Genomic DNA, 22,101 nt, shown 5'->3' on the forward strand with positions numbered 1-22,101 from the left:
ACAACACTGGGATTGTGTGCGCAGCTTGCCAACTGATAGAAAACAGTACCTTACACTTTCCTGACGTTTCCAAACACATGAGTATTCGATAAGAAGCTGTTTTGGACAGCTTTTCTTTCCTTCATGCCAAACACTTGGCAGACCTCTGTGCAATGTCCAGAACACGATGGGAGATGTTTTCTGTGCTCCCGCAGGTTTTCCTTGCCAGACAGAGTGGAAAAGCTTTCTGCTAGGATGTAGACCACAAAAGACGCTAAAGACGAAGGTACGATGCTCTCCAGAGCTAAGAGCCGCTCCCGGGCTTCTTTCGGCAGAAGCGGCGCTAAGAGAGCACTGTGAGCGGTACAATCGTCTTTGCGCGAAGAAGCCGCTTCTTCGGCTCCGGGAGCCGGAGAGAGCGGCAGCATCGGAAAGGTGAAGAAGGAAGCTGTACAACACTGGGATTGTGTGCGCAGCTTGCCAACTGATAGAAAACAGTACCTTACCACTTTCCTGACGTTTTCAATCACATGAATATTCGATTGGAAGCTGTTTTGGACAGCTTTTCTTTCCTTCATGCCAAACACTTGGCAGACCTCCGTGCAACGTCCAGAACACGATGGGAGATGTTGTCTGTGCTCCCGCAGGTTTTCCTTGCCAGACAGAGTGGAAAAGTTTTCTGCTAAGATGTAGACCACAAAAGACGCTAAATACGAAGGTACGATGCTCTCTGGAGCTGAGCGCCGCTCCCGGGCTTCTTTCGGCAGAAGCGGCGCTAAGAGAGCACTGTGAGCGGTACAATGGTCTTTGCGCGAAGAAGCCGCTTCTTCGGCTCCGGGAGCCGGAGAGAGCGGCAGCATCGGAAAGGTGAAGAAGGAAGCTGTACAACACTGGGATTGTGTGCGCAGCTTGCCAACTGATAGGAAACAGTACTTTACACTTTCCTGACGTTTCCAATCACATGAATATTCGATAAGAAGCTGTTTTGGACAGCTTTTCTTTCCTTCATGCCAAACACTTGGCAGACCTCCGTGCAACGTCCAGAACACGATGGGAGATGTTTTCTGTGCTCCCGCAGGTTTTCCTTGCCAGACAGAGTGGAAAAGCTTTCTGCTAGGATGTAGACCACAAAAGACGCTAAAGACGAAGGTACGATGCTCTCCGGAGCTAAGAGCCGCTCCAGGCGTATTTTGGCAGAAGCAGCGTTAAGAGAGCACCGTGAGCGGTACAATCGTCTTTGCGCGAAGAAGCCTCTTCTTCGGCTCCGGGAGCCGGAGAGAGCGGCAGCATCGGAAAGGTGAAGAAGGAAGCTGTACAACACTGGGATTGTGTGCGCAGCTTGCCAAATGATAGAAAACAGTACCTTACACTTTCCTGACGTTTCCAATCACATGAATATTCGATAAGAAGCTGTTTTGGACAGCTTTTCTTTCCTTCATGCCAAACACTTGGCAGACCGCCGTGCAACGTCCAGAACACGATGGGAGATGTTTTCTGTGCTCCCGCAGGTTTTCCTTGCCAGACAGAGTGGAAAAGCTTTCTGCTAGGATGTAGACCACAAAAGACGCTAAAGACGAAGGTACGATGCTCTCCGGAGCTAAGAGCCGCTCCAGGCGTATTTTGGCAGAAGCAGCGTTAAGAGAGCACCGTGAGCGGTACAATCGTCTTTGCGCGAAGAAGCCGCTTCTTCGGCTCCGGGAGCCGGAGAGAGCGGCAGCATCGGAAAGGTGAAGAAGGAAGCTGTACAACACTGGGATTGTGTGCGCAGCTTGCCAACTGATAGAAAACAGTACCTTACACTTTCCTGACGTTTCCAATCACATGAATATTCGATAAGAAGCTGTTTTGGACAGCTTTTCTTTCCTTCATGCCAAACACTTGGCAGACCTCCGTGCAACGTCCAGAACACGATGGGAGATGTTTTCTGTGCTCCCGCAGGTTTTCCTTGCCAGACAGAGTGGAAAAGCTTTCTGCTAGGATGTAGACCACAAAAGACGCTAAAGACGAAGGTACGATGCTCTCCAGAGCTAAGAGCCGCTCCCGGGCTTCTTTCGGCAGAAGCGGCGCTAAGAGAGCACTGTGAGCGGTACAATGGTCTTTGAGCGAAGAAGCCGCTTCTTCGGCTCCGGGAGCCGGAGAGAGCGGCAGCATCGGAATGGTGAAGAAGGAAGCTGTACAACACTGGGATTGTGTGCGCAGCTTGCCAAGTGATAAAAAACAGTACCTTACACTTTCCTGACGTTTCCAATCACATGAATATTCGATTGGAAGCTGTTTTGGACAGCTTTTCTTTCCTTCATGCCAAACACTTGGCAGACCTCCGTGCAACGTCCAGAACACGATGGGAGATGTTGTCTGTGCTCCCGCAGGTTTTCCTTGCCAGACAGAGTGGAAAAGCTTTCTGCTAAGATGTAGACCACAAAAGACGCTAAAGACGAAGGTACGATGCTCTCCGGAGCTAAGAGCCGCTCCCGGGCTTCTTTCGGCAGAAGCCGCGCTAAGAGAGCACTGTGAGCGGTACAATCGTCTTTGCGCGAAGAAGCCGCTTCTTCGGCTCCGGGAGCCGGAGAGAGCGGCAGCATTGGAAAGGTGAAGAAGGAAGCTGTACAACACTGGGATTGTGTGCGCAGCTTGCCAACTGATAGGAAACAGTACTTTACACTTTCCTGACGTTTCCAATCACATGAATATTCGATAAGAAGCTGTTTTGGACAGCTTTTCTTTCCTTCATGCCAAACACTTGGCAGACCTCCGTGCAACGTCCAGAACACGATGGGAGATGTTGTCTGTGCTCCCGCAGGTTTTCCTTGCCAGACAGAGTGGAAAAGCTTTCTGCTAGGATGTAGACCACAAAAGACGCTAAAGACGAAGGTACGATGCTCTCCGGAGCTAAGAGCCGCTCCCGGGCTTCTTTCGGCAGAAGCGGCGCTAAGAGATCACTCTGAGCGGTACAATCGTCTTTGTGCGAAGAAGCAGCTTCTTCGGCTCCGGGAGCCGGAGAGAGCGGCAGCATCGGAAAGGTGAAGAAGGAAGCTGTACAACACTGGGATTGTGTGCGCAGCTTGCCAACTGATAGAAAACAGTACCTTACCACTTTCCTGACGTTTTCAATCACATGAATATTCGATTGGAAGCTGTTTTGGACAACTTTTCTTTCCTTCATGCCAAACACTTGGCAGACCTCCGTGCAACGTCCAGAACACGATGGGAGATGTTTTCTGTGCTCCCGCAGGTTTTCCTTGCCAGACAGAGTGGAAAAGCTTTCTGCTAGGATGTAGACCACAAAAGACGCTAAAGACGAAGGTACGATGCTCTCCGGAGCCAAGCGCCGCTCCCGGGCTTCTTTCGGCAGAAGCAGCGTTAAGAGAGCACTGTGAGCGGTACAATCGTCTTTGCGCGAAGAAGCCGCTTCTTCGGCTCCGGGAGCCGGAGAGAGCGGCAGCATCGGAAAGGTGAAGAAGGAAGCTGTACAACACTGGGATTGTGTGCGCAGCTTGCCAACTGATAGGAAACAGTACCTTACACTTTCCTGACGTTTCCAGTCACATGAATATTCGATTAGAAGCTGTTTTGGACAACTTTTCTTTCCTTCATGCCAAACACTTGGCAGACCTCTGTGCAATGTCCAGAACACGATGGGAGATGTTTTCTGTGCTCCCGCAGGTTTTCCTTGCCAGACAGAGTGGAAAAGCTTTCTGCTAGGATGTAGACCACAAAAGACGCTAAAGACGAAGGTACGATGCTCTCCGGAGCTAAGAGCCGCTCCCGGGCTTCTTTCGGCAGAAGCGGCGCTAAGAGAGCACTGTGAGCGGTACAATCGTCTTTGCGCGAAGAAGCCGCTTCTTCGGCTCCGGGAGCCGGAGAGAGCGGCAGCATCCGAAAGGTGAAGAAGGAAGATGTACAACACTAGGATTGTGTGCGCAGCTTGTCAACTGATAGAAACAGTACCTTACCACTTTCCTGACGTTTCCAATCACATGAATATTCGATTGGAAGCTGTTTTGTACAGCTTATCTTTCTTTCATGCCAAACACTTGGCAGACCTCCGTGCAACGTCCAGAACACGATGGGAGATGTTTTCTGTGCTCCCGCAGGTTTTCCTTGCCAGACAGAGTGGAAAAGCTTTCTGCTAGGATGTAGACCACAAAAGACGCTAATGACGAAGGTACGATGCTCTCCGGAGCTAAGAGCCGCTCCCGGGCTTCTTTCGGCAGAAGCGGCGCTAAGAGAGCACTGTGAGCGGTACAATCGTCTTTGCGCGAAGAAGCCTCTTCTTCGGCTCCGGGAGCCAGAGAGAGCGGCAGCATCGGAAAGGTGAAGAAGGAAGCTGTACAACACTGGGATTGTGTGCGCAGCTTGCCAACTGATAGAAAACAGTACCTTACACTTTCCTGACGTTTCCAATCACATGAATATTCGATTGGAAGCTGTTTTGGACAACTTTTCTTTCCTTCATGCCAAACACTTGGCAGACTTCCGTGCAACGTCCAGAAAACCATGGGAGATGTTTTCTGTGCTCCCGCAGGTTTTCCTTGCCAGACAGAGTGGAAAAGCTTTCTGCTAGGATGTAGACCACAAAAGACGCTAAAGACGAAGGTACGATGCTCTCCGGAGCTAAGAGCCGCTCCAGGCGTCTTTCGGCAGAAGCAGCGTTAAGAGAGCACTGTGAGCGGTACAATCGTCTTTGCGCGAAGAAGCCGCTTCTTCGGCTCCGGGAGCCGGAGAGAGCGGCAGCATCGGAAAGGTGAAGAAGGAAGCTGTGCAACACTGGGTTTGTGTGTGCAGCTTGCCAACTGATAGGAAACAGTACCTTATACTTTCCTGACGTTTTCAATCACATGAGTATTCGATAAGAAGCTGTTTTGGAAAACTTTTCTTTCCTTCATGCCAAACACTTGGCAGACCTCCGTGCAACGTCCAGAACACGATGGGAGATGTTTTCTGTGCTCCCGCAGGTTTTCCTTGCCAGACAGAGTGGAAAAGCTTTCTGCTATGATGTAGACCACAAAAGACGCTAAAGACGAAGGTACGATGCTCTCCGGAGCTAAGAGCCGCTCCCGGGCTTCTTTCGGCAGAAGCGGCGCTAAGAGAGCACTGTGAGCGGTACAATGGTCTTTGCGCGAAGAAGCTGCTTCTTCGGCTCCGGGAGCCGGAGAGAGCGGCAGCATCGGAAAGGTGAAGAAGGAAGCTGTACAACACTGGGATTGTGTGCGCAGTTTGGCAACTGATAGAAAACAGTACCTTACACTTTCCGACGTTTCCAATCACATGAATATTCGATTGGAAGCTGCTTTGGACAACTTTTCTTTCCTTCATGCCAAACACTTGGCAGACCTCCGTGCAATGTCCAGAACACGATGGGAGATGTTTTCTGTGCTCCCGCAGGTTTTCCTTGCCAGACAGAGTGGAAAAGCTTTCTGCTAGGATGTAGACCACAAAAGACGCTAAAGACGAAGGTACGATGCTCTCCAGAGCTAAAAGCCGCTCCCGGGCTTCTTTCGGCAGAAGCGGCGCTAAGAGAGCACTGTGAGCGGTACAATCGTCTTTGCGCGAAGAAGCCGCTTCTTCGGCTCCGGGAGCCGGAGAGAGCGGCAGCATCGGAAAGGTGAAGAAGGATGCTGTACAACACTGGGATTGTGTGCGCAGCTTGCCAACTGATAAAAAACAGTACCTTACACTTTCCTGACGTTTCCAAACACATGAATATGCCATTGGAAGCTGTTTTGGACAGCTTTTCTTTCCTTCATGCCAAACACTTGGCAGACCTCCGTGCAACGTCCAGAACACGATGGGAGATGTTTTCTGTGCTCCCGCAGGTTTTCCTTGCCAGACAGAGTGGAAAAGCTTTCTGCTAGGATGTAGACCACAAAAGACGCTAAAGACGAAGGTACGATGCTCTCCGGAGCTAAGCGCCGCTCCCGGGCTTCTTTCGGCAGAAGCGGCGCTAAGAGAGCACTGTGAGCGGTACAATCGTCTTTGCGCGAAGAAGCCGCTTCTTCGGCTCCGGGAGCCGGAGAGAGCGGCAGCATCGGAAAGGTGAAGAAGGAAGCTGTACAACACTGGGATTGTGTGCGCAGTTTGCCAACTGATAGAAAACAGTACCTTACACTTTCCTGACGTTTCCAATCACATGAATATTCGATTAGAAGCTGTTTTGGACAACTTTTCTTTCCCTCATGCCAAACACTTGGCAGACCTCCGTGCAATGTCCAGAACACGATGGGAGATGTTTTCTGTGCTCCCGCAGGTTTTCCTTGCCTGACAGAGTGGAAAAGCTTTCTGCTAGGATGTAGACCACAAAAGACGCTAAAGACGAAGGTACGATGCTCTCCGGAGCTAAGAGCCGCTCCCGGGCTTCTTTCGGCAGAAGCGGCGCTAAGAGAGCACTGTGAGCCGTACAATCGTCTTTGCGCGAAGAAGCCGCTTCTTCGTCTCCGGGAGCCGGAGAGAGCGGCAGCATCGGAAAGGTGAAGAAGGAAGCTGTACAACACTGGGATTGTGTGCGCAGCTTGCCAACTGATAGAAACAGTACTTTACCACTTTCCTGAGGTTTCCAATCACATGAATATTCGATTGGAAGCTGTTTTGGACAGCTTTTCTTTCTTTCATGCCAAACACTTGGCAGACCTCCGTGCAACGTCCAGAACACGATGGGAGATGTTTTCTGTGCTCCCGCAGGTTTTCCTTGCCAGACAGAGTGGAAAAGCTTTCTGCTAGGATGTAGACCACAAAAGACGCTAAAGACGAAGGTACGATGCTCTCCGGAGCTAAGAGCCGCTCCCGGGCTTCTTTCGGCAGAAGCGGCGCTAAGAGAGCACTGTGAGCGGTACAATCGTCTTTGCGCGAAGAAGCCGCTTCTTCGGCTCCGGGAGCCGGAGAGAGCGGCAGCATCGGAAAGGTGAAGAAGGAAGCTGTACAACACTGGGATTGTGTGCGCAGCTTGCCAACTGATAGAAAACAGTACCTTAAATTTCCTGACGTTTCCAATCACATGAATATTCGATTGGAAGCTGTTTTGGACGACTTTACTTTCCTTCATGCCAAACACTTGGCAGACCTCCGTGCAACGTCCAGAACACGATGGGAGATGTTTTCTGTGCTCCCGCAGGTTTTCCTTGCCAGACAGAGTGGAAAAGCTTTCTGCTAGGATGTAGACCACAAAAGACACTAAAGACGAAGGTACGATGCTCTCCGGAGCTAAGAGCCGCTCCAGGCGTCTTTCAGCAGAAGCAGCGTTAAGAGAGCACCGTGAGCGGTACAATCGTCTTTGCGCGAAGAAGCCGCTTCTTCGGCTCCGGGAGCCGGAGAGAGCGGCAGCATCGGAAAGGTGAAGAAGGAAGCTGTACAACACTGGGATTGTGTGCGCAGCTTGCCAACTGATAGAAAACAGTACCTTACCACTTTCCTGACGTTTCCAATCACATGAATATTCGATTGGAAGCTGTTTTGGACAGCTTTTCTTTCCTTCATGCCAAACACTTGGCAGAGCTCCGTGCAACGTCCAGAACACGATGGGAGATGTTTTCTGTTCTCCCGCAGGTTTTCCTTGCCAGACAGAATGGAAAAGCTTTCTGCTAAGATGTAGACCACAAAAGACGCTAAAGACGAAGGTACGATGCTCTCCGGAGCTAAGAGCCGCTCCCGGGCTTCTTTCGGCAGAAGCGGCGCTAAGAGAGCACTGTGAGCGGTACAATGGTCTTTGCGCGAAGAAGCCGCTTCTTCGGCTCCGGGAGCCGGAGAGAGCGGCAGCATCGGAAAGGTGAAGAAGGAAGCTGTACAACACTGGGATTGTGTGCGCAGCTTGCCAACGGATAGAAAACAGTACCTTACCAATTTCCTGACATTTCCAATCACATGAGTATTCGATTGGAAGCTGTTTTGGACAGCTTTTCTTTCCTTCATGCCAAACACTTGGCAGACCTCCGTGCAACGTCCAGAACACGATGGGAGATGTTGTCTGTGCTCCCGCAGGTTTTCCTTGCCAGACAGAGTGGAAAAGATTTCTGCTAGGATGTAGACCACAAAAGACGCTAAAGACGAAGGTACGATGCTCTCCGGAGCTAAGAGCCGCTCCCGGGCTTCTTTCGGCAGAAGCGGCGCTAAGAGAGCACTGTGAGCGGTACACTCGTCTTTGCGCGAAGAAGCCGCTTCTTCGGCTCCGGGAGCCGGAGAGAGCGGCAGCATCGGAAAGGTGAAGAAGGATGCTGTACAACACTGGGATTGTGTGCGCAGCTTGCCAACTGATAGAAAACAGTACCTTACACTTTCCTGACGTTTCCAAACACATGAATATGCCATTGGAAGCTGTTTTGGACAGCTTTTCTTTCCTTCATGCCAAACACTTGGCAGACCTCCGTGCAACGTCCAGAACACGATGGGAGATGTTTTCTGTGCTCCCGCAGGTTTTCCTTGCCAGACAGAGTGGAAAAGCTTTCTGCTAGGATGTAGACCACAAAAGACGCTAAAGACGAAGGTACGATGCTCTCCGGAGCTAAGCGCCGCTCCCGGGCTTCTTTCGGCAGAAGCGGCGCTAAGAGAGCACTGTGAGCGGTACAATCGCCTTTGCGCGAAGAAGCCGCTTCTTCGGCTCCGGGAGCCGGAGAGAGCGGCAGCATCGGAAAGGTGAAGAAGGAAGCTGTACAACACTGGGATTGTGTGCGCAGTTTGCCAACTGATAGAAAACAGTACCTTACACTTTCCTGACGTTTCCAATCACATGAATATTCGATTAGAAGCTGTTTTGGACAACTTTTCTTTCCCTCATGCCAAACACTTGGCAGACCTCCGTGCAATGTCCAGAACACGATGGGAGATGTTTTCTTTGCTCCCGCAGGTTTTCCTTGCCAGACAGAGTGGAAAAGATTTCTGCTAGGATGTAGACCACAAAAGACGCTAAAGACGAAGGTACGATGCTCTCCGGAGCTAAGAGCCGCTCCCGGGCTTCTTTCGGCAGAAGCGGCGCTAAGAGAGCACTGTGAGCGGTACACTCGTCTTTGCGCGAAGAAGCCGCTTCTTCGGCTCCGGGAGCCCGAGAGAGCGGCAGCATCGGAAAGGTGAAGAAGGATGCTGTACAACACTGGGATTGTGTGCGCAGCTTGCCAACTGATAGAAAACAGTACCTTACACTTTCCTGACGTTTCCAAACACATGAATATGCCATTGGAAGCTGTTTTGGACAGCTTTTCTTTCCTTCATGCCAAACACTTGGCAGACCTCCGTGCAACGTCCAGAACACGATGGGAGATGTTTTCTGTGCTCCCGCAGGTTTTCCTTGCCAGACAGAGTGGAAAAGCTTTCTGCTAGGATGTAGACCACAAAAGACGCTAAAGACGAAGGTACGATGCTCTCCGGAGCTAAGCGCCGCTCCCGGGCTTCTTTCGGCAGAAGCGGCGCTAAGAGAGCACTGTGAGCGGTACAATCGCCTTTGCGCGAAGAAGCCGCTTCTTCGGCTCCGGGAGCCGGAGAGAGCGGCAGCATCGGAAAGGTGAAGAAGGAAGCTGTACAACACTGGGATTGTGTGCGCAGTTTGCCAACTGATAGAAAACAGTACCTTACACTTTCCTGACGTTTCCAATCACATGAATATTCGATTAGAAGCTGTTTTGGACAACTTTTCTTTCCCTCATGCCAAACACTTGGCAGACCTCCGTGCAATGTCCAGAACACGATGGGAGATGTTTTCTGTGCTCCCGCAGGTTTTCCTTGCCAGACAGAATGGAAAAGCTTTCTGCTAGGATGTAGACCACAAAAGACGCTAAAGACGAAGGTACGATGCTCGCCAGAGCTAAGAGCCGCTCCCGGGCTTCTTTCGGCAGAAGCGGCGCTAAGAGAGCACTGTGAGCGCTACAATGGTCTTTGAGCGAAGAAGCCGCTTCTTCGGCTCCGGGAGCCGGAGAGAGCGGCAGCATCGGAATGGTGAAGAAGGAAGCTGTACAACACTGGGATTGTGTGCGCAGCTTGCCAAGTGATAAAAAACAGTACCTTACACTTTCCTGACGTTTCCAATCACATGAATATTCGATTGGAAGCTGTTTTGGACAGCTTTTCTTTCCTTCATGCCAAACACTTGGCAGACCTCCGTGCAACGTCCAGAACACGATGGGAGATGTTGTCTGTGCTCCCGCAGGTTTTCCTTGCCAGACAGAGTGGAAAAGCTTTCTGCTAGGATGTAGACCACAAAAGACGCTAAAGACGAAGGTACGATGCTCTCCGGAGCTAAGAGCCGCTCCCGGGCTTCTTTCGGCAGAAGCCGCGCTAAGAGAGCACTGTGAGCGGTACAATCGTCTTTGCGCGAAGAAGCCGCTTCTTCGGCTCCGGGAGCCGGAGAGAGCGGCAGCATTGGAAAGGTGAAGAAGGAAGCTGTACAACACTGGGATTGTGTGCGCAGCTTGCCAACTGATAGGAAACAGTACTTTACACTTTCCTGACGTTTCCAATCACATGAATATTCGATAAGAAGCTGTTTTGGACAGCTTTTCTTTCCTTCATGCCAAACACTTGGCAGACCTCCGTGCAACGTCCAGAACACGATGGGAGATGTTGTCTGTGCTCCCGCAGGTTTTCCTTGCCAGACAGAGTGGAAAAGCTTTCTGCTAGGATGTAGACCACAAAAGACGCTAAAGACGAAGGTACGATGCTCTCCGGAGCTAAGAGCCGCTCCCGGGCTTCTTTCGGCAGAAGCGGCGCTAAGAGATCACTGTGAGCGGTACAATCGTCTTTGTGCGAAGAAGCAGCTTCTTCGGCTCCGGGAGCCGGAGAGAGCGGCAGCATCGGAAAGGTGAAGAAGGAAGCTGTACAACACTGGGATTGTGTGCGCAGCTTGCCAACTGATAGAAAACAGTACCTTACCACTTTCCTGACGTTTTCAATCACATGAATATTCGATTGGAAGCTGTTTTGGACAACTTTTCTTTCCTTCATGCCAAACACTTGGCAGACCTCCGTGCAACGTCCAGAACACGATGGGAGATGTTTTCTGTGCTCCCGCAGGTTTTCCTTGCCAGACAGAGTGGAAAAGCTTTCTGCTAGGATGTAGACCACAAAAGACGCTAAAGACGAAGGTACGATGCTCTCCGGAGCTAAGCGCCGCTCCCGGGCTTCTTTCGGCAGAAGCGGCGCTAAGAGAGCACTGTGAGCGGTACAATCGTCTTTGCGCGAAGAAGCCGCTTCTTCGGCTCCGGGAGCCGGAGAGAGCGGCAGCATCGGAAAGGTGAAGAAGGAAGCTGTACAACACTGGGATTGTGTGCGCAGCTTGCCAACTGATAGGAAACAGTACCTTACACTTTCCTGACGTTTCCAGTCACATGAATATTCGATTAGAAGCTGTTTTGGACAACTTTTCTTTCCTTCATGCCAAACACTTGGCAGACCTCTGTGCAATGTCCAGAACACGATGGGAGATGTTTTCTGTGCTCCCGCAGGTTTTCCTTGCCAGACAGAGTGGAAAAGCTTTCTGCTAGGATGTAGACCACAAAAGACGCTAAAGACGAAGGTACGATGCTCTCCGGAGCTAAGAGCCGCTCCCGGGCTTCTTTCGGCAGAAGCGGCGCTAAGAGAGCACTGTGAGCGGTACAATCGTCTTTGCGCGAAGAAGCCGCTTCTTCGGCTCCGGGAGCCGGAGAGAGCGGCAGCATCCGAAAGGTGAAGAAGGAAGATGTACAACACTAGGATTGTGTGCGCAGCTTGTCAACTGATAGAAACAGTACCTTACCACTTTCCTGACGTTTCCAATCACATGAATATTCGATTGGAAGCTGTTTTGTACAGCTTATCATTCTTTCATGCCAAACACTTGGCAGACCTCCGTGCAACGTCCAGAACACGATGGGAGATGTTTTCTGTGCTCCCGCAGGTTTTCCTTGCCAGACAGAGTGGAAAAGCTTTCTGCTAGGATGTAGACCACAAAAGACGCTAATGACGAAGGTACGATGCTCTCCGGAGCTAAGAGCCGCTCCCGGGCTTCTTTCGGCAGAAGCGGCGCTAAGAGAGCACTGTGAGCGGTACAATCGTCTTTGCGCGAAGAAGCCTCTTCTTCGGCTCCGGGAGCCAGAGAGAGCGGCAGCATCGGAAAGGTGAAGAAGGAAGCTGTACAACACTGGGATTGTGTGCGCAGCTTGCCAACTGATAGAAAACAGTACCTTACACTTTCCTGACGTTTCCAATCACATGAATATTCGATTGGAAGCTGTTTTGGACAACTTTTCTTTCCTTCATGCCAAACACTTGGCAGACCTCTGTGCAATGTCCAGAACACGATGGGAGATGTTTTCTGTGCTCCCGCAGGTTTTCCTTGCCAGACAGAGTGGAAAAGCTTTCTGCTAGGATGTAGACCACAAAAGACGCTAAAGACGAAGGTACGATGCTCTCCGGAGCTAAGAGCCGCTCCCGGGCTTCTTTCGGCAGAAGCGGCGCTAAGAGAGCACTGTGAGCGGTACAATCGTCTTTGCGCGAAGAAGCCGCTTCTTCGGCTCCGGGAGCCGGAGAGAGCGGCAGCATCCGAAAGGTGAAGAAGGAAGATGTACAACACTAGGATTGTGTGCGCAGCTTGTCAACTGATAGAAACAGTACCATACCACTTTCCTGACGTTTCCAATCACATGAATATTCGATTGGAAGCTGTTTTTTACAGCTTATCTTTCTTTCATGCCAAACACTTGGCAGACCTCCGTGCAACGTCCAGAACACGATGGGAGATGTTTTCTGTGCTCCCGCAGGTTTTCCTTGCCAGACAGAGTGGAAAAGCTTTCTGCTAGGATGTAGACCACAAAAGACGCTAATGACGAAGGTATGATGCTGTCCGGAGCTAAGAGCCGCTCCCGGGCTTCTTTCGGCAGAAGCGGCGCTAAGAGAGCACTGTGAGCGGTACAATCGTCTTTGCGCGAAGAAGCCTCTTCTTCGGCTCCGGGAGCCAGAGAGAGCGGCAGCATCGGAAAGGTGAAGAAGGAAGCTGTACAACACTGGGATTGTGTGCGCAGCTTGCCAACTGATAGAAAACAGTACCTTACACTTTCCTGACGTTTCCAATCACATGAATATTCGATTGGAAGCTGTTTTGGACAACTTTTCTTTCCTTCATGCCAAACACTTGGCAGACTTCCGTGCAACGTCCAGAAAACCATGGGAGATGTTTTCTGTGCTCCCGCAGGTTTTCCTTGCCAGACAGAGTGGAAAAGCTTTCTGCTAGGATGTAGACCACAAAAGACGCTAAAGACGAAGGTACGATGCTCTCCGGAGCTAAGAGCCGCTCCAGGCGTCTTTCGGCAGAAGCAGCGTTAAGAGAGCACTGTGAGCGGTACAATCGTCTTTGCGCGAAGAAGCCGCTTCTTCGGCTCCGTGAGCCGGAGAGAGCGGCAGCATCGGAAAGGTGAAGAAGGAAGCTGTACAACACTGGGATTGTGTGCGCAGCTTGCCAACTGATAAAAAACAGTACCTTACCACTTTCCTGACGTTTTCAATCACATGAATATTCGATTGGAAGCTGTTTTGGACAGCTTTCCTTTCCTTAATGCCAAACACTTGGCAGACCTCCGTGCAACGTCCAGAACACGATGGGAGATGTTTTCTGTGCTCCCGCAGGTTTTCCTTGCCAGACAGAGTGGAAAAGCTTTCTGCTAGGATGTAAACCACAAACGATGCTAAAGACGAAGGTATGATGCTCTCCGGAGCTAAGAGCCGCTCCCGGGCTTCTTTCGGCAGAAGCGACGCTAAGAGAGCACTGTGAGCGGTACAATCGTCTTTGCGCGAAGAAGCCGCTTCTTCGGCTCTGGGAGCCGGAGAGAGCGGCAGCATCGGAAAGGTGAAGAAGGAAGCTGTGCAACACTGGGATTGTGTGCGCAGCTTGCCAACTGATAGGAAACAGTACCTTATACTTTCCTGACGTTTTCAATCACATGAGTATTCGATAAGAAGCTGTTTTGGAAAACTTTTCTTTCCTTCATGCCAAACACTTGGCAGACCTCCGTGCAACGTCCAGAACACGATGGGAGATGTTTTCTGTGCTCCCGCAGGTTTTCCTTGCCAGACAGAGTGGAAAAGCTTTCTGCTAGGATGTAGACCACAAAAGACGCTAAAGACGAAGGTACGATGCTCTCCGGAGGTAAGAGCCGCTCCCGGGCTTCTTTCGGCAGAAGCGGCGCTAAGAGAGCACTGTGAGCGGTACAATGGTCTTTGCGCGAAGAAGCCGCTTCTTCGGCTCCGGGAGCCGGAGAGAGCGGCAGCATCGGAAAGGTGAAGAAGGAAGCTGTACAACACTGGGATTGTGTGCGCAGTTTGGCAACTGATAGAAAACAGTACCTTACACTTTCCGACGTTTCCAATCACATGAATATTCGATTGGAAGCTGTTTTGGACAACTTTTCTTTCCTTCATGCCAAACACTTGGCAGACCTCCGTGCAATGTCCAGAACACGATGGGAGATGTTTTCTGTGCTCCCGCAGGTTTTCCTTGCCAGACAGAGTGGAAAAGCTTTCTGCTAGGATGTAGACCACAAAAGACGCTAAAGACGAAGGTACGATGCTCTCCAGAGCTAAAAGCCGATCCCGGGCTTCTTTCGGCAGAAGCGGCGCTAAGAGAGCACTGTGAGCGGTACAATCGTCTTTGCGCAAAGAAGCCGCTTCTTCGGCTCCGGGAGCCGGAGAGAGCGGCAGCATCGGAAAGGTGAAGAAGGATGCTGTACAACACTGGGATTGTGTGCGCAGCTTGCCAACTGATAGAAAACAGTACCTTACACTTTCCTGACGTTTCCAAACACATGAATATGCCATTGTAAGCTGTTTTGGACAGCTTTTCTTTCCTTCATGCCAAACACTTGGCAGACCTCCGTGCAACGTCCAGAACACGATGGGAGATGTTTTCTGTGCTCCCGCAGGTTTTCCTTGCCAGACAGAGTGGAAAAGCTTTCTGCTAGGATGTAGACCACAAAAGACGCTAAAGACGAAGGTACGATGCTCTCCGGAGCTAAGCGCCGCTCCCGGGCTTCTTTCGGCAGAAGCGGCGCTAAAAGAGCACTGTGAGCGGTACAATCGTCTTTGCGCGAAGAAGCCGCTTCTTCGGCTCCGGGAGCCGGAGAGAGCGGCAGCATCGGAAAGGTGAAGAAGGAAGCTGTACAACACTGGGATTGTGTGCGCAGTTTGCCAACTGATAGAAAACAGTACCTTACACTTTCCTGACGTTTCCAATCACATGAATATTCGATTAGAAGCTGTTTTGGACAACTTTTCTTTCCCTCATGCCAAACACTTGGCAGACCTCCGTGCAATGTCCAGAACACGATGGGAGATGTTTTCTGTGCTCCCGCAGGTTTTCCTTGCCAGACAGAGTGGAAAAGCTTTCTGCTAGGATGTAGACCACAAAAGACGCTAAAGACGAAGGTACGATGCTCTCCGGAGCTAAGAGCCGCTCCCGGGCTTCTTTCGGCAGAAGCGGCGCTAAGAGAGCACTGTGAGCCGTACAATCGTCTTTGCGCGAAGAAGCCGCTTCTTCGGCTCCGGGAGCCGGAGAGAGCGGCAGCATCGGAAAGGTGAAGAAGGAAGCTGTACAACACTGGGATTGTGTGCGCAGCTTGCCAACTGATAGAAACAGTACTTTACCACTTTCCTGAGGTTTCCAATCACATGAATATTCGATTGGAAGCTGTTTTGGACAGCTTTTCTTTCTTTCATGCCAAACACTTGGCAGACCTCCGTGCAACGTCCAGAACACGATGGGAGATGTTTTCTGTGCTCCCGCAGGTTTTCCTTGCCAGACAGAGTCGAAAAGCTTTCTGCTAGGATGTAGACCACAAAAGACGCTAAAGACGAAGGTACGATGCTCTCCGGAGCTAAGAGCCGCTCCCGGGCTTCTTTCGGCAGAAGCCGCGCTAAGAGAGCACTGTGAGCGGTACAATCGTCTTTGCGCGAAGAAGCCGCTTCTTCGGCTCCGGGAGCCGGAGAGAGCGGCAGCATCAGAAAGGTGAAGAAGGAAGCTGTACAACACTGGGATTGTGTGCGCAGCTTGCCAACTGATAGAAAACAGTACCTTAAATTTCCTGACGTTTCCAATCACATGAATATTCGATTGGAAGCTGTTTTGGACGACTTTACTTTCCTTCATGCCAAACACTTGGCAGACCTCCGTGCAACGTCCAGAACACGATGGGAGATGTTTTCTGTGCTCCCGCAGGTTTTCCTTGCCAGACAGAGTGGAAAAGCTTTCTGCTAGGATGTAGACCACAAAAGACGCTAAAGACGAAGGTACGATGCTCTCCGGAGCTAAGAGCCGCTCCAGGCGTCTTTCGGCAGAAGCAGCGTTAAGAGAGCACCGTGAGCGGTACAATCGTCTTTGCGCGAAGAAGCCGCTTCTTCGGCTCCGGGAGCCGGAGAGAGCGGCAGCATCGGAAAGGTGAAGAAGGAAGCTGTACAACACTGGGATTGTGTGCGCAGCTTGCCAACTGATAGAAAACAGTACCTTACCACATTCCTGACGTTTCCAATCACATGAATATTCGATTGGAAGCTGTTTTGGACAGCTTTTCTTTCCTTCATGCCAAACACTTGGCAGAGCTCCGTGCAACGTCCAGAACACGATGGGAGATGTTTTCTGTTCTCCCGCAGGTTTTCCTTGCCAGACAGAATGGAAAAGATTTCTGCTAAGATGTAGACCACAAAAGACGCTAAAGACGAAGGTACGATGCTCTCCGGAGCTAAGAGCCGCTCCCGGGCTTCTTTCGGCAGAAGCCGCGCTAAGGGAGCACTGTGAGCGGTACAATGGTCTTTGCGCGAAGAAGCCGCTACTTCGGCTCCGGGAGCCGGAGAGAGCGGCAGCATCGGAAAGGTGAAGAAGGAAGCTGTACAACACTGGGATTGTGTGCGCAGCTTGACAACTGATAGAAAACAGTACCTTACCACTTTCCTGACGTTTCCAATCACATGAATATTCGATTGGAAGCTGTTTTGGACAGCTTTTCTTTCCTTCATGCCAAACACTTGGCAGACCTCCGTGCAACGTCCAGAACACGATGGGAGATGTTTTCTGTGCTCCCGCAGGTTTTCCTTGCCAGATAGAGTGGAAAAGTTTTCTGCTAGGATGTAGACCACAAAAGACGCTAAAGACGAAGGTACGATACTCTCCGGAGCTAAGCGCCGCTCCCGGGTTTCTTTCGGCAGAAGCGGCGCTAAGAGGGCACTGTGAGCGGTACAATCGTCTTTGCGCGAAGAAGCCGCTTCTTCGGCTCCGGGAGCCGGAGAGAGCGGCAGCATCGGAAAGGTGAAGAAGGATGCTGTACAACACTGGGATTGTGTGCGCAGCTTGCCAACTGATAGAAAACAGTACCTTACACTTTCCTGACGTTTCCAAACACATGAATATGCCATTGGAAGCTGTTTTGGACAGCTTTTCTTTCCTTCATGCCAAACACTTGGCAGACCTCCGTGCAACGTCCAGAACACGATGGGAGATGTTTTCTGTGCTCCCGCAGGTTTTCCTTGCCAGACAGAGTGGAAAAGCTTTCTGCTAGGATGTAGACCACAAAAGACGCTAAAGACGAAGGTACGATGCTCTCCGGAGCTAAGCGCCGCTCCCGGGCTTCTTTCGGCAGAAGCGGCGCTAAGAGAGCACTGTGAGCGGTACAATCGTCTTTGCGCGAAGAAGCCGCTTCTTCGGCTCCGGGAGCCGGAGAGAGCGGCAGCATCGGAAAGGTGAAGAAGGAAGCTGTACAACACTGGGATTGTGTGCGCAGTTTGCCAACTGATAGAAAACAGTACCTTACACTTTCCTGACGTTTCCATTCACATGAATATTCGATTAGAAGCTGTTTTGGACAACTTTTCTTTCCCTCATGCCAAACACTTGGCAGACCTCCGTGCAATGTCCAGAACACGATGGGAGATGTTTTCTGTGCTCCCGCAGGTTTTCCTTGCCAGACAGAGTGGAAAAGCTTTCTGCTAGGATGTAGATCACAAAAGACGCTAAAGACGAAGGTACGATGCTCTCCGGAGCTAAGAGCCGCTCCCGGGCTTCTTTCGGCAGCAGCGACGCTAAGAGAGCACTGTGAGCGGTACAATCGTCTTTGCGCGAAGAAGCCGCTTCTTCGGCTCCGGGAGCCGGAGAGAGCGGCAGCATCGGAAAGGTGAAGAAGGAAGCTGTGCAACACTGGGATTGTGTGCGCAGCTTGCCAACTGATAGGAAACAGTACCTTATACTTTCCTGACGTTTTCAATCACATGAGTATTCGATAAGAAGCTGTTTTGGAAAACTTTTCTTTTCTTCATGCCAAACACTTGGCAGACCTCCGTGCAATGTCCATAACACGATGGGAGATGTTTTCTGTGCTCCCGCAGGTTTTCCTTGCCAGACAGAGTGGAAAAGCTTTCTGCTAGGATGTAGACCACAAAAGACGCTAAAGACGAAGGTACGATGCTCTCCGGAGCTAAGAGCCGCTCCCGGGCTTCTTTCGGCAGAAGCGGCGCTAAGAGAGCACTGTGAGCGGTACAATCGTCTTTGCGCGAAGAAGCCGCTTCTTGGGCTCCGGGAGCCGGAGAGAGCGGCAGCATCGGAAAGGTGAAGAAGGAAGCTGTACAACACTGGGATTGTGTGCGCAGTTTGGCAACTGATAGAAAACAGTACCTTACACTTTCCTACGTTTCCAATCACATGAATATTCGATTGGAAGCTGTTTTGGACAACTTTTCTTTCCTTCATGCCAAACACTTGGCAGACCTCCGTGCAATGTCCAGAACACGATGGGAGATGTTTTCTGTGCTCCCGCAGGTTTTCCTTGCCAGACAGAGTGGAAAAGCTTTCTGCTAGGATGTAGACCACAAAAGACGCTAAAGACGAAGGTACGATGCTCTCCAGAGCTAAAAGCCGCTCCCGGGCTTCTTTCGGCAGAAGCGGCGCTAAGAGAGCACTGTGAGCGGTACAATCGTCTTTGCGCGAAGAAGCCGCTTCTTCGGCTCCGGGAGCCGGAGAGAGCGGCAGCATCGGAAAGGTGAAGAAGGAAGCTGTACAACACTGGGATTGTGTGCGCAGCTTGCCAACTGATAGAAAACAGTACCTTACACTTTCCTGACGTTTCCAAACACATGAATATGCCATTGGAAGCTGTTTTGGACAGCTTTTCTTTCCTTCATGCCAAACACTTGGCAGACCTCCGTGCAACGTCCAGAACACGATGGGAGATGTTTTCTGTGCTCCCGCAGGTTTTCCTTGCCAGACAGAGTGGAAAAGCTTTCTGCTAGGATGTAGACCACAAAAGACGCTAAAGACGAAGGTACGATGCTCTCCGGAGCTAAGCGCCGCTCCCGGGCTTCTTTCGGCAGAAGCGGCGCTAAGAGAGCACTGTGAGCGGTACAATCGTCTTTGCGCGAAGAAGCCGCTTCTTCGGCTCCGGGAGCCGGAGAGAGCGGCAGCATCGGAAAGGTGAAGAAGGAAGCTGTACAACACTGGGATTGTGTGCGCAGTTTGCCAACTGATAGAAAACAGTACCTTACACTTTCCTGACGTTTCCAATCACATGAATATTCGATTAGAAGCTGTTTTGGACAACTTTTCTTTCCCTCATGCCAAACACTTGGCAGACCTCCGTGCAATGTCCAGAACACGATGGGAGATGTTTTCTGTGCTCCCGCAGGTTTTCCTTGCCAGACAGAGTGGAAAAGCTTTCTGCTAGGATGTAGACCACAAAAGACGCTAAAGACGAAGGTACGATGCTCTCCGGAGCTAAGAGCCGCTCCCGGGCTTCTTTCGGCAGAAGCCGCGCTAAGAGAGCACTGTGAGCCGTACAATCGTCTTTGCGCGAAGAAGCCGCTTCTTCGGCTCCGGGAGCCGGAGAGAGCGGCAGCATCGGAAAGGTGAAGAAGGAAGCTGTACAACACTGGGATTGTGTGCGCAGCTTGCCAACTGATAGAAACAGTACTTTACCACTTTCCTGAGGTTTCCAATCACATGAATATTCGATTGGAAGCTGTTTTGGACAGCTTTTCTTTCTTTCATGCCAAACACTTGGCAGACCTCCGTGCAACGTCCAGAACACGATGGGAGATGTTTTCTGTGCTCCCGCAGGTTTTCCTTGCCAGACAGAGTTGAAAAGCTTTCTGCTAGGATGTAGACCACAAAAGACACTAAAGACGAAGGTACAATGCCCTCCAGAGCTAAGAGCCGCTCCCGGGCTTCTTTCGGCAGAAGCGGCGCTAAGAGAGCACTGTGAGCGGTACAATCGTCTTTGCGCGAAGAAGCCGCTTCTTCGGCTCCGGGAGCCGGAGAGAGCGGCAGCATCGGAAAGGTGAAGAAGGAAGCTGTACAACACTGGGATTGTGTGCGCAGCTTGCCAACTGATAGAAAACAGTACTTTACCACTTTCCTGACGTTTCCAATCACATGAATATTCGATTGGAAGCTGTTTTGGACAGCTTTTCTTTCCTTCATGCCAAACACTTGGCAGACCTCCGTGCAACGTCCAGAACACGATGGGAGATGTTTTCTGTGCTCCCGCAGGTTTTCCTTGCCAGACAGAATGGAAAAGCTTTCTGCTAAGATGTAGACCACAAAAGACGCTAAAGACGAAGGTACGATGCTCTCCGGAGCTAAGCGCCGCTCCCGGGTTTCTTTCGGCAGAAGCGCCGCTAAGAGAGCACTGTGAGCGGTACAATCGTCTTTGCGCGAAGAAGCCGCTTCTTCGGCTCCGGGAGCCGGAGAGAGCGGCAGCATCAGAAAGGTGAAGAAGGAAGCTGTACAACACTGGGATTGTGTGCGCAGCTTGCCAACGGATAGAAAACAGTACCTTACCAATTTCCTGACATTTCCAATCACATGAGTATTCGATTGGAAGCTGTTTTGGACAGCTTTTCTTTCCTTCATGCCAAACACTTGGCAGACCTCCGTGCAACGTCCAGAACACGATGGGAGATGTTTTCTGTGCTCCCGCAGGTTTTCCTTGCCAGACAGAGTGGAAAAGCTTTCTGCTAGGATGTAGACCACAAAAGACGCTAAAGACGAAGGTACGATGCTCTCCGGAGCTAAGCGCCGCTCCCGGGCTTCTTTCGGCAGAAGCGGCGCTAAGAGAGCACTGTGAGCGGTACAATCGTCTTTGCGCGAAGAAGCCGCTTCTTCGGCTCCGGGAGCCGGAGAGAGCGGCAGCATCGGAAAGGTGAAGAAGGAAGCTGTACAACACTGGGATTGTGTGCGCAGTTTGCCAACTGATAGAAAACAGTACCTTACACTTTCCTGACGTTTCCATTCACATGAATATTCGATTAGAAGCTGTTTTGGACAACTTTTCTTTCCCTCATGCCAAACACTTGGCAGACCTCCGTGCAATGTCCAGAACACGATGGGAGATGTTTTCTGTGCTCCCGCAGGTTTTCCTTGCCAGACAGAGTGGAAAAGCTTTCTGCTAGGATGTAGATCACAAAAGACGCTAAAGACGAAGGTACGATGCTCTCCGGAGCTAAGAGCCGCTCCCGGGCTTCTTTCGGCAGCAGCGACGCTAAGAGAGCACTGTGAGCGGTACAATCGTCTTTGCGCGAAGAAGCCGCTTCTTCGGCTCCGGGAGCCGGAGAGAGCGGCAGCATCGGAAAGGTGAAGAAGGAAGCTGTGCAACACTGGGATTGTGTGCGCAGCTTGCCAACTGATAGGAAACAGTACCTTATACTTTCCTGACGTTTTCAATCACATGAGTATTCGATAAGAAGCTGTTTTGGAAAACTTTTCTTTTCTTCATGCCAAACACTTGGCAGACCTCCGTGCAATGTCCATAACACGATGGGAGATGTTTTCTGTGCTCCCGCAGGTTTTCCTTGCCAGACAGAGTGGAAAAGCTTTCTGCTAGGATGTAGACCACAAAAGACGCTAAAGACGAAGGTACGATGCTCTCCGGAGCTAAGAGCCGCTCCCGGGCTTCTTTCGGCAGAAGCGGCGCTAAGAGAGCACTGTGAGCGGTACAATCGTCTTTGCGCGAAGAAGCCGCTTCTTGGGCTCCGGGAGCCGGAGAGAGCGGCAGCATCGGAAAGGTGAAGAAGGAAGCTGTACAACACTGGGATTGTGTGCGCAGTTTGGCAACTGATAGAAAACAGTACCTTACACTTTCCTACGTTTCCAATCACATGAATATTCGATTGGAAGCTGTTTTGGACAACTTTTCTTTCCTT

Source organism: Ammospiza nelsoni, chromosome 6 (assembly GCF_027579445.1).
Source record: "Ammospiza nelsoni isolate bAmmNel1 chromosome 6, bAmmNel1.pri, whole genome shotgun sequence".
In the NCBI taxonomy this organism is placed as follows: Eukaryota; Metazoa; Chordata; class Aves; order Passeriformes; family Passerellidae; genus Ammospiza; species Ammospiza nelsoni.